General features: G+C 53.0%; 1 long non-coding RNA gene across 1 annotated transcript; it reads right to left on the bottom strand.

Moving 5' to 3' along the window:
- Positions 1 to 12652: 12652 nt before the first annotated feature.
- Positions 12653 to 14864, bottom strand: LOC144251600 (uncharacterized). Its single transcript, XR_013342689.1, has 3 exons — positions 13743 to 14864; positions 13029 to 13309; positions 12653 to 12755 (listed from the first exon to the last, which is right to left on the bottom strand). It is a non-coding gene; the product is annotated as an uncharacterized LOC144251600 (long non-coding RNA).
- Between the last annotated feature and the right edge of the window lie 12 nt (positions 14865 to 14876).

Genomic DNA, 14876 nt, shown 5'->3' on the forward strand with positions numbered 1-14876 from the left:
CAGGACCTTAAGATGGGTCATCCTGGATTGCCAGGTGGGTCCTAAACCCAATGACAAGTGTCCTTAAAGAGACAGAGAGGAGCTGGGTGTGGTGACACAAGCCAGTAATCTCAGTGACTCAGGAGGCTGAGGCTGGAGGATCATGAATTCAAAGCCAGCCTCAGCAATTTAGCGAGGCCCTAAGCAATTTTGCAAGAGGCTGTCTCTAAATAAAACACAAAGAAGGGCTGTCGATGTGGCTCAGGGGTTAAGCCCCCCTGGGTTCAATTCCTGGTATGGGGTGTGTGGGGGGGTGCACAAGGCCTGGGTTTCCTCCCAGCACTGAAAACAAAAATGATACAAATAAATAAATGAAATAAAATGATTTTGTTTTAAGTTCAGGAGCTGGATAGTAGAGATGTTTACACCAATGTGAATACCCTTAATGCCACTTAATTGTATACTTAAGAATGTTTAAAATGATAAATTTTATGTATATTTTACCACAATAAAAAACTGTTAAACATCATAAAAATTGTTAAACATGTTACTTTGTGTGTGTAGGGTCCTGAGGATCATATCCAGAAGCACTATTCTTCTGAGCTCCCCAACCTCCTGCCAGCCCTTTTTATTTTGTTTTGAGACAAATTTCCTCTAAATTGCTGAGGCTGGCCTCAAACTCTTAGTCCTCCTGCCTCAGCCTCCTGAGTATCTGGGATTACAGGCATGCACCACTCCCCCCTCCCCAACTGAATATGTTACTTTTGACTTAAAAAGTAGAGGGGAGGGGAATAAAGTCCTGTATTCACATTTTTAAGATATTTATTTTAGATATTGATGAACCTTTATTTCATTCACTTATACGTGGTGCTGAGAATGGAACCCACTAGTGCCTCACACATGCCAGGCAAGTGCTCTGCCACTGAGCCACAGCCCCAGATGCAGAGCTTCCATTTAAAATGATAAATAAATAAATTAAATAAGGGCTGGGGGTGTGGTGAGCACTGGGTCCCGCGTCCGACTCGCCTCCCTGAGCACAGTGTTGTTAGAATTCATCTGTGGGAGCCGGGAGCAGTGGCGCACACCTGTCATCCCAGTGGCTCAGGAGGCTGAGGCAGGAGGATCGTGAGTTCAAAGCCAGCCTCAGCAATTTAGTGAGGCCCTGTCTCTAAATAAAATACAACAGCAACAACAACAAATCGTCCGTGTGGTGGCATATGCCAGGAATTCAGTGAAAGGCAGCCTTCTTCACAAGTCCCGGACTATCTTCGTGCATCCTCGTTGATTTTTTTTGCAGTGGCGGTCATCCTCCACGCGGATGCCCATAGTTGATGTCACTCTGGGAGACATTTTTTCCCCACCCATTTCCACAATCAGGAGTTTGTACAAACATCATTTCACACATATGCAAGTGGATCTGTGCATAAATTCTCCAAAGTGGGATTTCTGAGTCAGAGATTGTGCCCATTTACGATTTTTTGCATATATTGATGGGTAAGAGTTGTTCCTTCTGCCCTTACTGGGTTCGTATCAAACTTTGGATTTTTACCAATACACTGGTGAAAAATAGGATCTCAGAGGAGAGAAAATTTGCCTTTCTCTTATCAAGAGCTGGCAGAGCAGAGCTCCATGTGTTTAGAGCTGTTTATGGCTTTCTCTTTACTCTCTAGGTACCTCTCCTGGCCATGATTCTTTTGGGTGGTAGATCTTTTTCTTCTTGATTTCTAGGAGTTCTTTGTATATTAAGGAAACTTGTCATCTGATGATGAAATGAGTTAGAAATATTTTTTTTTTTCCGTTTGCCAATTCTCCAAACTTCTTTTAAAATGGCCATTAACATTCACTGAGGACTCATACTTGCTCAATTTTGAGCCAGGTGATTTATGCATGCGCTATATCATTGCAACCTCGCTGGCAGGAGTTATCATCTCAAAATACATGCATCGTGGAAAAATAAGGACACCTTCCTACATAATTGCAATGCCATTACCTTAACAAATTGTGCCTCTCATACCAAGTACACGCTCACAGTTCCCGGGTTCTCTGAAATTCTTTTTCTTCTTTCCTGTTTTCTGGCCTGTACTGGGGATGGATCCCAGGGCCTTACCCGTGGGTAAGGTACCATTCTGTATGTGTGTTCTGTGTGTTTGCAGGAGTTCCCTGAAATTAGCACAACAGCCTCGGGGAACTAGACCTTGTCTGCATCCTTTGAGCTCAGCGCCACATTGTTGTCGTTGTCGTTGTGTGTGTGTGTGGTGATTTAGTTGTTCTTGCTGCTTTTGAGACAAAGCGGTTATTACTTCCTTTAACTTCCTCTTGGCAAAAATTTCTCAGGCTGGGGCTGGGGCTCGGTGGTAGAACACTTGCCTCGCACGTGGGAGGCCCTGGGTTCCGTCCTCAGCACCACATAAAAATAAGTAAATAAAATAAGGGTATTGTGGGCTGGGGACAGAGCTCAGTTGGTAGAGTGCTTGCCTCGCAGGCACAAGGCCTGGGTTCTAATCCCTAATACCCCCTCCCCCCCACACACAGACACACACACAAAGGTATTGTGATCATCTACAACTAAAAATATATATATATTTTTAAAGTTGCTCCTCCCAGGGGCTGGGTTGTGGCTCAGCGGTAGAGCGCTCACCTGGCATGTGTGGGACCCTGGGTCCGATCCTCAGCACCACCTAAAAATAAATAAGTGAAATAAAGGTATTGTGTCCAACCACAACTAAAAAATAAATATATATTTTTAAGAAGTTGTTCCTCTGCAAAAAGGCAGAAATAGGACAGGCTGATACATGTTCCTGGAGATATGCATCAAGCCTCTTCCCTCAACTCCGTCTACTTAGGACATGCCTCTGGGGTTCTGTTTTGGTTTTAGATCTCTGTCCATTCCTTTCTGCTCCAACTCTGCCTTTAGGTAAAATGAAGGAGGATCTCCAGTAGTTTTTTTTTTTTTTTTTTTTTTTTGAGATGCGGACTTCCCATGTTGCCCATGCCAGCCTCAAACTCCCGGCCTCAAGGGATCCTCCTGCCTCAGCCTCCCAAGCAGCTGGGACACACACCCATCAGCACTCCGCCTGCCGCCGTGTCTGGGTGGCACCCTCTGACCCCAGGCTCCACAGCAGGGATCTCTGTGTACGTACGGCATTGGTCCTGGACATCATGTGGAAAGTTTGTTAGAACCAGCTTGATCATTGTTCCCTGCACTTCACGATAATGAGCAGAAACGCCCTGGCTTCCCTGACCAATGCTCCCCGGGAGAGAAGGCTGTGTGATCGCGTGTCTGTCACCTGTCACATGCTCCCTTTTCGACTCACCTGAACGCGGCGGTTGGCTTTGAAGGACCTTCTTTTCCTCCTCCCTCCGCGTAAGTAGACCTTCCCTCTTGTCATTTGCTGTGGAGACCAGGTTGCCACTGTTGTGACGAGCTGCGTACCCGGGGGAGGTTCTCTGGTCTGTCCCACGACTCTTTTTCCCAGTTCTGAGGGGGGACCCAGAGCCTCGTGCGTGCTGGGCAAGGGTTCTACCCCGAGCTACGTCCCCGGCCCCTGCCCCGGGCTCAATTTTTGTTTAGTTTTTGAGACGGGGGCATACCGTGTTGCCCAGGCTGGCCTGCCACCTGTGACCGTCCTGCCCCCCTCAGGAGCTGGGCTAATTTTAGTTTTATTTTTGGTGCCAGGGACTGAACCCACGGGCACTGAACCCCTGGGCCACATCCTCAGCCCTTTCTGAGCTTTTCTTTAGGGACAGGGTCTCCCTGAGTTGCTCATGGCCTCGCTGAACTGCTGAGGCTGGCTTTGAACTTGTGACCTTCCTGCTTCGGCCTCCTGAGCTGCTGGGATGACAGATGTGGGTCATGGCTCCCAATTAGGGCAGCAGTTCTTGGCCGGGGAGGATGTTCACCTCGGGGACATTTGGCCAAGGTGAGGACAGACATCTTTGTCACAGCTGGGGTGGGTGGGGGAGACCAGTGGCTTGAGCAGGCAGAGCCGGGGGAACTTGTCAACGTGGACGGGGTGCAGGACAGCCCTGCTACAGAGTGCTTTGACCCCCGAATATCAATGGTGTCACCTGCCCTAGAATTGTCCCCGCTTTTTTTCAGTGACTTATTGAAAAGACTGGCATAGTCCTGGCTGTCCCCACCCTTCTGGGTTGTCTGTTGCTTCCTGATGTCATTTAACGGATTCCCCTACCCCCTCCATTTCCGGTAAACTGGGTGTCAGAGTGACAGAGGAGCATTGGGTCTAACCTCTGGACAGATGTGTCCTAGGGGAAGCTGGGCGCTTCCTCTGGATCTCACCAGGAGGCCCAGCAGGCTGGCCAGTCCTCCTAGTGTGACGGAGACTCGCCTCAGGGAAGGCTGGTGAGGACGGTCTGGCTTCTCTGGCGAATCTGCCTCCTGTACCCAGCCGTTCTGCAGGCCACCCTCCGGTGCCTGAGCATACTTCGTCGTCCCCAGCACCTTTCCTAATATCCGATGGCTCACCGACGATCGCTGCTAAAATCAATGATCTCACTGATTTCGCGACCATGTTGATTCTCTAATTCTCTCTTTCCTTCCACATTTTTTTTTTTTAAGCGGGCACTCTCCTTAGACTTTCTGGTCTCTTTGGACTTTTTTGCGAGTGTGTTTGTTTATGGTGCTGGGGATTGAACCTAGAGACACTTTAGCACGGAGCCACATCCTCAGTCCTTTGTATTTTTTATTGTGAGACAGAGCCTCACTGAGTTGCTTAGGGCCTCAGGCAGTGGCTGAGGCTGGCCTTGAACTTGCAAACCTTCTGCCTCAGCCTCCCAAGTTGGTAGGATTACCACCACGCCCAGTGCAAGTGCATTTTTAAACTTATTTATTTAGTTATTGATTTCAAGGTGATCTTGCTTATGTGGTTGGGGCTGGTTTTCAACTTGTGAACTTAAATGATCCTCCTGCCTCAGCCTCCTGAGCAAGCTGGGATGACAGGTGCCTGTCACCACACCTGTTGTTTTGTTTTAACCCAGAGGTGCTTTACCTGAGTTCCATCCCCAGCTTTTTTTTTTTTTTTTTTTTTTAATTTTGAGACAGGATCTTGCTAAGTGGCTTGGACCTGGCTAAGTTGCTGAGGCTGGCTTTGAACTTGTGATCCTCCTGCCTCAGCCTCCCGCGTCGCTGTGATTACAGGCGTGGGCCACGGTGTCCATGCATGTTGGAGTTTTGACTCTGGAGTGGAGGTACAACATGCACACAGATCAAGGATGGAGAATTCATGATTTTATACCTCTGTACTTAGGCCACCATCAGATAAAACAAAGATTGTTGGAAGCTCCCACCTAGCATTCCCTACCATGGGACTTACAAGGAATCTTTTCTCCTCCCTGTCCCCCAGGGCCTTGCTAGGAAAGCGCTCTACCACGAGCCACATCCCCAGCCCTTTTAATTTTTTACTTTTGAGACGGGGTCTTGCTAAGTTTCCCAGGCTCGGGAGCAGCTGGGATCGTAGGCATGGGCCACTCTGGCTACAAGAAATCTTGTTGTCGGAGGAAATGCTCTTGGGGCCTGGCTGTGCCCATCTTGGGTTCAGGGACTTCTGCAGGTGGAATGGGATGTAAAAACAGGGCTTCTAAGTTCCCTCCCTGACAACAAAGCCCCCGTGGCTGGTCCAGGGACCCTGAACCCTTCCCCAGAAGCAGCTGCTGGGGCTGAGGGGTCACTCCTGGGCGCCTCCTTCCTGGAAGAGTCGCCAATTCTTGGGGGAACTGTCGGGGCGAAGGCTCAGCTGGCATTTCCAGGCAGACTGGGGCTGCTGCTTTCCCCTCCTATTTGGGGTCACACCCAGGGCACAGGAAAGTCCCCAGAAGGGAGGCAGGCTGCCTGGGCGCTGGGCCTCCAGTGGGAGGATCCTGGGGAGAGCTCCCCCCTCCCCAGCCTCTGTTTGCTCACCTGTCAAGTGGGGGCAAGGCTGCACTTGGCTGGGCTGCAGGCGGCCACCCTTAACTCCCGCTCTCCCTGCCAGAGGCTTTCGCCAGACCTTCCCCCCGACAGCCTTTCCTCGGCAGCTCCATCCAGCTGGTCTCCTGGGTTTGCTCTTCCTGACCACTCAGGCGAACTCTGGAGCACTGCTCAGAGGTCATCGGCTGTGATTTTTATTTTTTTTCTTCTCTCCACCTTCTTATGGTGCTCTTGAGGCCTGTGTGGACCTGTCTTATTAATTAATCTCATTGTTTATTGTGTCTCTCTTACTAGAATGCAAAGCAACAGACTTCTCTGTTTTCTTCACTTTTACCACCCAGGGCCTTGCACAGAGCAGTATAATGTTGGTTGACCAAGCAAACAGACACTCAGAGAGGTGGAGCCACTTTCTCAATGTTACACGGCAGAGCTGGACTTAAAATCTCCAAGCTCTTAGCATTTTCCTCCCTCCTCTACCTTCAGGGGGATGGGGGTATAAAATTCAAGGAGGTGCCAAAAAACTGAGTCATCAAGATAATCGATATTAAGAGAACAAAAATATATGCAAAACTAAAAATTATGAGGATCAAAATAGATCGAAAACGATCTGGCTTGGGAGTGCAGTGCAGTTTAGTGGTAGAACAGCAGTGTGTGAGGTCTTGGGTTCAATTTCCAACACCCCAAAATAAGAATTAAAATCTTATAAAAATAAATTTTATTGTGTATTTGTAATACGCAACATGATGCTGTAAGATACACTAATCAATCCACCCACTCAGGAAGTTGAGGAAGGGGGATTAGAGGCTGGCTTGGGTAACTTAGTGAGACCCTGTCTCAAAATAAAATACAAAGTGGGTGTAATTAACAAAGAGTGTTGTAGTTAGACGGTAGAGCAACCCTGGGCTGCTACAAAAACAAAACAAAAACAGAACACCTCCCCAGCAAGAAAACCAAGCCAAAAAAACTGCATGAGATTCATAGATAGTATACTAAGATGGTTACTATACAGGAACAAATTAACATATTCATTATATCATAAATTAGCATATTCATTTTTCACTCCTGTGGTAAGAGCAGCTATAATCTACTCATTTAGAAAAATCGTGAAAAACACACACACACAGAGACTCACACAGACAGGGCTGGGGGCAGATAACTCAGTGGTGGAGAGCCTGCCTGGGCGAGTCAGGATGTGGGTTAAATCCCCAGCAACCGGGTTTAAAAAAAAAAAATAAAAAAGTCAAAGACAAGATCGATCCTGTGCTTGCAAGACTCACCTCTGGCCTACTCCCAGGGCCGAGGGGTCCTGCCTTTCTTTAACATTTTGGTATTTGGCTCATCGTGGATTAATTTCCATTACTTCTGATATTGAAAACATACTGCATTAGAATATTAAGTTTCTGCAGCGGAGGCGCTCACCCTGGCCCGGGCTCGGCCTGTCCAACTTCTCCTCGCGCCTGTCTCCTGGGGAAAGCGAGGCACCGCGTCCAGGCGGGTTGGGGACCCTGAGTGGAGCCCTCGCGGGCGGCGCGAGCTTCTCGGGGAGAGGCTGGGCGCTGACCTTTGCTTATCGCCCGCGGTAGGAACAGCTAATTAAGTCCCCCGCCTTGGGGAGACCTTTCCCGGGGCGGCCGCGCCGCCTGAGTGGCGGAGATAGCCGCGGTCGCCCGGCCAGCGGTGACCTTTCCCGGCCCGATGGGGCGGGGAGGCCGGAGAGGGCGCGGCGGTGGCTCCCAAGGGCCGACCCGGGCGGAGGAGTGGGTCGCTCGGAGTCTGGGACCCGAGATCGAACCCGGCCTGTGCTGTGCACTTCCACGCCACCCTCTCAGGGCAAGGGACAGTGGGGAAGAGCGCCCGTGACGTCATCGAACCCCGAGCCCAGCCTCCGCCGCTGACGTCACAGAGGGCGGCGTGCGTCACCGCATTCCTCTCATGACGTCAGTGTGAGAAGCTAGAAACTCGCCCACAGTGAAAGCGAGAAGTACGAAGGAAATCTTTCCTTTTTCGCCTTTTTGATTTGGGAAGTCATTTGAAGTTCGTAAGAGAGGACTACAACTCCCAACTGGCCTTGCGGGTTGCGCACGCGCACGTCTTCCAACCAGAGAGCGCGGCAAACCTTTGGGCTAGATCGACATCCCTTTAGTCGAACCAGAAGGCAAGTTTTATAGCCTCAACCCAATCCCGTCTTCACAGATCCCACCCCTTTATTCTTAGCCCGCTGCTTCCTTGCGGGAGTGACGGGCTCCGCTGCCTTTAAGGGTTCAGTTTCCTTTGAGGGACGTTCATACTGATAAATCAGAGCGCCGGGAAGTCAAGAGGGCGTTGAATAGCGTGGCCAGGGGCCAATAGCGTATCTTAAGGGCCTGGCGCCGTCCAATCACTTCTCCCGGCACCGCCAATCACTCTGGGCCCCGCCCCTACGCGTGACGTAAGTAGGGTGGGTAGCAACAGTTGCCCCGGTGAGGGAAACGGAGGCGCCATAGCCACGGTAGTCGTGGCGACCAAGCAACCCGGCAACGCGAGTCAACAACAACAACCGCCTGGTCGACCCCCACCCCCGCCCCCCCGGCGCGGCCTGGGGACCCTGGCACGTTCCGTCCCCCTCCCAACATCGCCTCTGAGACCTCCGAAAAGCCTTTCCGCGGACAGAAGTGGGGAGAAGCCGAGGTAACCGGGACAGCCCTGGGTGGCTGGCCGGGCCAGGGCAGGCGGTGGGGCCCGGGCAGCGGGTGTCGCTGTAATCACAGTCCAGGGGGAAGGGGCGGGCGGTCAAAATGGCGGCGGCGACTGTCAGGGCCGTGGGGGAGGGGGCCGGGGCCCGGCTGGGGCGACACCACCCGCCCCCCAACCCCGCGGCCCGTCCCCCACGAGGGGCGGGCGCTCGCAGGCCCGCGGCGAGTGGAGGTCGAGCGGCCGGGGCGGGGGGCTTTTATATGTCGGGAGCTGCGAAGGGGCGGGCCTGGAGAAGTTGGGCCAATCGGAGCAAGAGAGGAACAAGGCGGGGCCAAGGTGGGTGGGCGGGGTCGCGCGGCCCCCCACCCTCGGGAACCGGGTGGGGCAGCCACCGCCCGGGCTGTCGCGCTCCCAGAAGCTGTGTGCAGCAGCCTGTGCTACGTCCCATTAGAGCCCCGTGTACTTGTCCCCAGGATTCAGAACTTGGACAAGTGCCTGGCCCATCTGAGGTCTCAGTTTTACATCCTGTAAAATGGGGAGAATCGTCGCTCTCTCCCTTTTTCTACATCACAGGGACCCCCAGTTCCTTCCAGGAATTTCTTTACAGCTCATTCTTGAACCTTTTACCTCTGTCGACTGTTTCCGAATATGGCTTGACAGATTAACTGTTAGCTTGTCTTGATTTCAACACGGTCCTACACTCCTACACCTGCCTTTTTCTCTCTGGGAGGAGTGGAGAGGGACACTTTCTTGGAGAAGCTGTGGGCTAGGAGTACACTTGGCTTCAATCTGGAGGATTTGGTTTGCAGAAATGGAAGCCCGTGGCAGGGAAGAGTGAGAGACAGCTTTAGAGGAACTGAAACCCTGTTGCTCTTCTCTTGGTCTGGGGGGCTCATTCCCGGAGACCAGGACTTCTCCTGGTCTGTTCCCTTCTGAAATGGAGTCTAATGGCGGCAGAGGAAGTTTCTTAGATTCCTTAAGCCACTTCTCTTGGCCAGACACATGTTTTTGTGTCAAGTTTGTATCAACAGGGTCACATGTCATGAGGAGGTGCCAGCCTCCAGAGCCACGTGGCCGGGAGAGGGTGCCGCGGTCAGAGGGAAGGGGAAGCAGTCCACGTTTTTCAGAGGAGAACCTTTGCAAGGCTTTTTGGGGCAGAAGATCTGCCAACTTGGGAAAGATTTTTTTCTTTAAGTAGCAGCCAGGCCAAGTCTATTTTGCTGATTCTCTGTCTTGCTTTTGAACTGGGCGTCGGTGTGCAAATTGCAGTTCTTTCCTTTTAAATCAGTCAATATACTCCAAGGAAAAGCACTCCCCCAAGAACTCGAGATCCTGCTGGGGGGCAGGGGTCTCACTTCTCCTGGGGCCTTATCTGGCTCAGGCCCTTGGAGAGGAGAGGCCAGACTGCTTGAAAGTTAAGACATTGTGTAGCCCCAAGTGTCCACCTCTGTTGCCATTAAAGAAGCTTAATTTCCTTAAGAAAGAGAGGAAGAGATACAGGTGGAGGTTGGTTGCTAAGAAAGGTTGGCAGCACCCCTGGGAATCCTGCCTTTGCCCAGTGATGGTGCTGGCCTATCTCAGCCTCGAAGCCTTCTCCATACCAGGGATTCTGACTGGTGGAAGACCTGAGCCTAGAGGGTCATTTGATGGGGGAAGGGACACTGGCTTGGTTTACTTGTCCCTGAGCCGGTCAGTTGTTTCCTAGCTGTGTGCTCTTGGTGACTTGACTTCGCGTCTCTGGCCTCGGTTTCCCTCATCTGAGCTGGGAGTGATCTCTCAACCTCAGATCACTGGCTGTGATCCCACGATGTGATACCGTTGAGCATTGACTAGGGAGTGATGGCCCAGGCTGAGCTCGCCTCGGCCTTCACTACGGTGATTGTCACTTCCTGCCCAGCCCTCAGAATTAACCGTTGGTATTTATTTTTATCACTTTGAATTCGGGAGAGTGTAGTGGCTTTAAAGTGTGGCTGGCTCGCTGGACTGTGTGGGGCAGTGACGGGCAGCCAGGAGCTGGAGACTTGGACTTGGCTTCTAGTAGGAGAGTGTCATTCCCTTGCTGTTCGGTGGCCTTTTTCTGGCCTTGAAAGAGTAGCCAGAAGGGAACCTGATGCCTGGGCCTGGGCTCAGACTCAGTCTCGGGCTTCCCGGGCTGGGTGACGGGCTGTGAGCAGCGTGGCCGGGGGCCCTGGGCATGGAGGGGTGTCTGGGAGAGCTGCTCACTCTTTCCCTGTGGGCAGCAGTGGCCACACAGACCCTCCCAGGGCCAGCCTTCAGCCAGCAGCTGCACAGGGCGTGGTCTTGGTGGCAGCCAGGTTCCTTGGGTGCTCCCTGGGCTGCAGTGCCTGGGCGGCATCGTCGCCCACCCCCAGGCACAGGCCTGCTGCGGGCAGGATGCAGGACCCGTCTCACAGTCTCACCAGTCGGTGTTTTCAGCTGGCCTCTGACCCCCAGCACTGTTCCCAGCTGGGGCATCTGTACTCACTGGACAGTAAGAGTTGATCCCCTGGACGCTGGTGGTCCAGCTCAGTGGTGGGGACTTCTGGCAGGTGTGAGGCCCTGGGGGTGCTCACGGAGCTGGGGAGGAGGATCCGCGAGGCAGACCAGGTCTCCACCCTTGGGGACCTTACCTTTCCAGTTGGGAAGGAAAGAGGAACTGTGAGTAAGGAAATAAATAACCAGGAAATACAGTGCCAGGAAGAAATGGAAATGGAGGCATGTGCTCAGAGTGCTTGGCAGAGTCAAGGGGCTGTTGAGAGCAGAGGAAGTGACGTATGAGCTGAGAACAGAATAATAAGAAGGAACCAGTGGGGGAGGAGAGTATGGGAATGCTAGTCAGAAAGAAGAGGTGGTGCAAAGGCCCTGAGGCAGGAAGGAGTCCAGAATATTCCTGGACCAAGAATCAGTGTGGCTGGAACGACAGGAGTGAAGAAAAACAGGGACAGGAGGGATCAGTCCTGCAGGGCCCTGTAGACCATAGGAAGGACTCTGGATTTTATCTGTTCCCCATGACTTGGAGCTTTGGCAGCTTTTGAGTAGAAGCATGATGTGATAGGACCTGTGCTTTCAAGGGATCCTGTGCACTGTAGAGGCGAGAGCAAGGACAGGAATTTCAGGGTCCAGTCAGAAGATGACAGCGACTCTAGTGTGGACTGGTGTCGGGAGAAACACCCAGCCTCAGGATGGGAGATGACTGACAATGAACTAATTAGAGGGGACATTACATTTATCGTCCCATCCTCTGCATCATTGTTGAAGCCATTCTGTAGAGGTGACCTTGGTGCTCGCCACTTGGTTTCAGAGTCAGCATCTGTAACGGGACTCGGCCCACCATGACCTGGTGCCTGGTTTCGTACGGCTCATGAGCTAAGACTGATGTTTATATTTAAAAATTTTTATTTATTACTTTTAAAAATTTTATTTATTTATTTATTTTGTGGTGCTGGGGATTCAGTTTTACATTTTTTTTTTTTAAAGAGAGAGTGAGAGAGGAGAGAGAGAGAGAGAGAAAGAATTTTTAATATTTATTTTTTAGTTCTCGGCGGACACAACATCTTTGTTGGTATGTGGTGCTGAGGATCTAACCCGGGTTGCACGCATACCAGGCGAGCGCGCTACCGCTTGAGCCACATCCCCAGCCCTCAGTTTTACATTTTTAAATGACTGGGAAAGATCAAAAGAAGAATATTTTGTGAAAAGAATCATATTTCATGACACAAAAATCGTATGAAATTTAAATCTCAGTGGCTAGAAATAAAGTTTTATTGGCACACAGCCTGCTCATTTGTTTCCTTACCGTTTAGGGGTGCTTTCGCCCAGAGTGGCAGAGTTGAGTAGTTGGCAACAGATGCTGTCTGCCTACAGAAGTGAAAATATTTACTGTCTGGCCCTTTATGGAAGTTGGCCAACCTGTGATCTAAAGGAATTGTCCAGATACTCTCCAAAAATCAGCCGTTAGTTTTGAAGCGAGGTGCAGCCACTAGTGCTTTTCTTGGCAGATTCATTGCCTGGGAACAGGTGGTTTAGCAGTTCTGGTGTTCTATGGCCAGGTGCCATAAAGAATGCTCACATGTTCGGGGAGTGCCACTGCCATGGAGACGTGTGACTTATTCCTCTGTAGGGAACACAGCTCCCGCCCCCATCGGTGCCTCCCCAGGGATGAGGCCTGCAGGTTGTGTCCCTAGGAGGAGGAAGCTCCCGTCAGGGTGGTGTGGAGCTTTTACAGCTCTTCCCTCTGGGAGTGTGCCAGCTCTCCTAGGACTGCAAAGCCTAGACCCGGGTAAGGGTGACTCAGGACCACTTGCCCTGGAGCCCTCTGGCCAGCTAACCAGACTCCAGCCGTCTCAGGCTGGGCAGTGGGGCCCGGGAGTCCGCATCGTAGCCAGCTCCCCAGGGGGTACAGGTGCATGTCGAAGCTGCATCACCCCCGGGCCTCCTTCCAAGACCCTCCTACCTCTGTCCCCGCCAGGCCTGGGCAGCGTCTGTCCCGACCCGCGCTCACTGGGGGCGAACTGGTCTCAGTGGATCTTTACTGCGGCACAGGGACAGGCATTCTCGCCATCCCCAGGTGACAGGTGGACACACTGAGTTCCTGAAGAATGTTAGTGGCACGTTGGGAGTTGAGTTCAGTTTGAGTTGAGACTGCTCCGGGGCTCACATCAGGGTGGGTGACACCAGGCAGAAGGGCCTCCTGGGCTACTGTGGCACAGGTACCCAACTGGGGCAGATTTGGACCTGTAGCGGGAGGAGTCCCAACAGGTGCGCCACTTAGCACTGGAGGGAGGAGTCGAGGGTCCTCTGCAGGTGGGCAAGGTCCCGGGACAGGGAGGGACAGGGAGGGACAGGGATACAGGATGAGCGAGGGCTGCCTGGCTGGCCCTGGTTCCTCTGCTCCTGCGGGTGCATGGCCCGGGGGGTGGTGCTCGGGTGGGTGGGGAGAGGCGCCCCACACCTGTGTGCTGAGCGGGACTGGAACTGAGAGCACCTTGGGGCTCAGAGGGGCCTGGTCACCCGCCTCTCTCGGCCCTCCCCTCCCAGGGCTGCCAGCTGCGTGTGCCCCCGGCCCGCGGCCTGGGCTCCAGGACAGAGGGCGGCAGCTCTTGTTTTGCTTGTTCTTTCCCCTGGGACATCCCACCCTGGGTCACCCTGCAGCTGGAGGGCCACCTACTGATGCTGCATGGCACACAGGTGCTAGAGGCCACTCAGAAGAGCCATGGGATCCCAGGTCACCATGAGCCCCACGCGGAGTTCGCAGACTCCAGGCAGGGCCGCAGGGTGCGCGGCTTCTCCTGTTGACCACTCAGTTTGCTGTCCTTCAAATGCTCAGGGCTGAAGAGGGGGACCCAAACCATCTGGCTTTCCCTCCTGAGGTGGGGCTGAGAGGAGGGGGCGGGCCTGCCCAGCACCCCAGAAGGGACCCTGACCTCGAGCAGCCAGGAGAGCGGCCTCTGCTGCCCAGCCAGCTTGCCCCGCCAAGGCCTGTGCGGCTGCCCTGCCCGCACCTGGCCCAGCTGCCCCTGGCCTCAGAGATCCATAACTGCACCTGGGCACAGGACCCTAAGGCCTCTGTGGCCACAAGCAGTTCAAGGGGCTCATTTGGGACTCAAACACCTTCCCATGTCTGGCACCAAACGGGGAATGAGACTCAGCCGAGAATCCCAGTCCAGATGGCGGGCACACAGGGTTGGCACCGGCTGGCCCAGAGGCAGCTTGCCCCTTGACTTACCTTTCCAGCAAATCGCTGACTAGTCAGTGCCCAGAATGCTCTGCTTCAGACTCAGCTCTGTCACCCCTGCTGTGTGGCCCAGGGCAAGTGCCTTCCCCTCTCTGAACCTCAGCCACTCATCTAGCAGACGGAACCTCAACCCAGACATAGTGTTAAAAGTGAAACAACCTAAGGGAAGCTCCCAGCAGCGTCCAACTGGCAGGAGCCCCTAAAAGATGCCCAGACCCAGGGGAAGAAGAAAGGGGAAGGGGCGGCTGCTGGACTTGCGGGTCCTCCCTCCCCAGTGAGAACTGAGCAAGAGCACAGGCCACCAGATGGGTCTCCGTTCTCCTGGTGTCGGGGAGCAGGACCTGAATGGACTCGTGGGGTCCCCCAGGCACCTGGGGCTGGAGAGCAGGAGTCCTGGCCAGGGGAGTGGAGCAGCAGATGGGGTCCAGCCTCTGTCCGTGCCCAGTCTGCCCGCAGTCATGGTCCAGTGTATCTGGCCGCCAGCCTCAGGATTTAATTAAGTTAGTGACGAGCCCAGTGCATTTCTGGGGAGCCAGGAGCTGTCCCTGCTGTGGATTAATTCTTGTT

Source organism: Urocitellus parryii, unplaced genomic scaffold (genome assembly GCF_045843805.1).
Source record: "Urocitellus parryii isolate mUroPar1 unplaced genomic scaffold, mUroPar1.hap1 Scaffold_118, whole genome shotgun sequence".
NCBI lineage: Eukaryota > Metazoa > Chordata > Mammalia > Rodentia > Sciuridae > Urocitellus > Urocitellus parryii.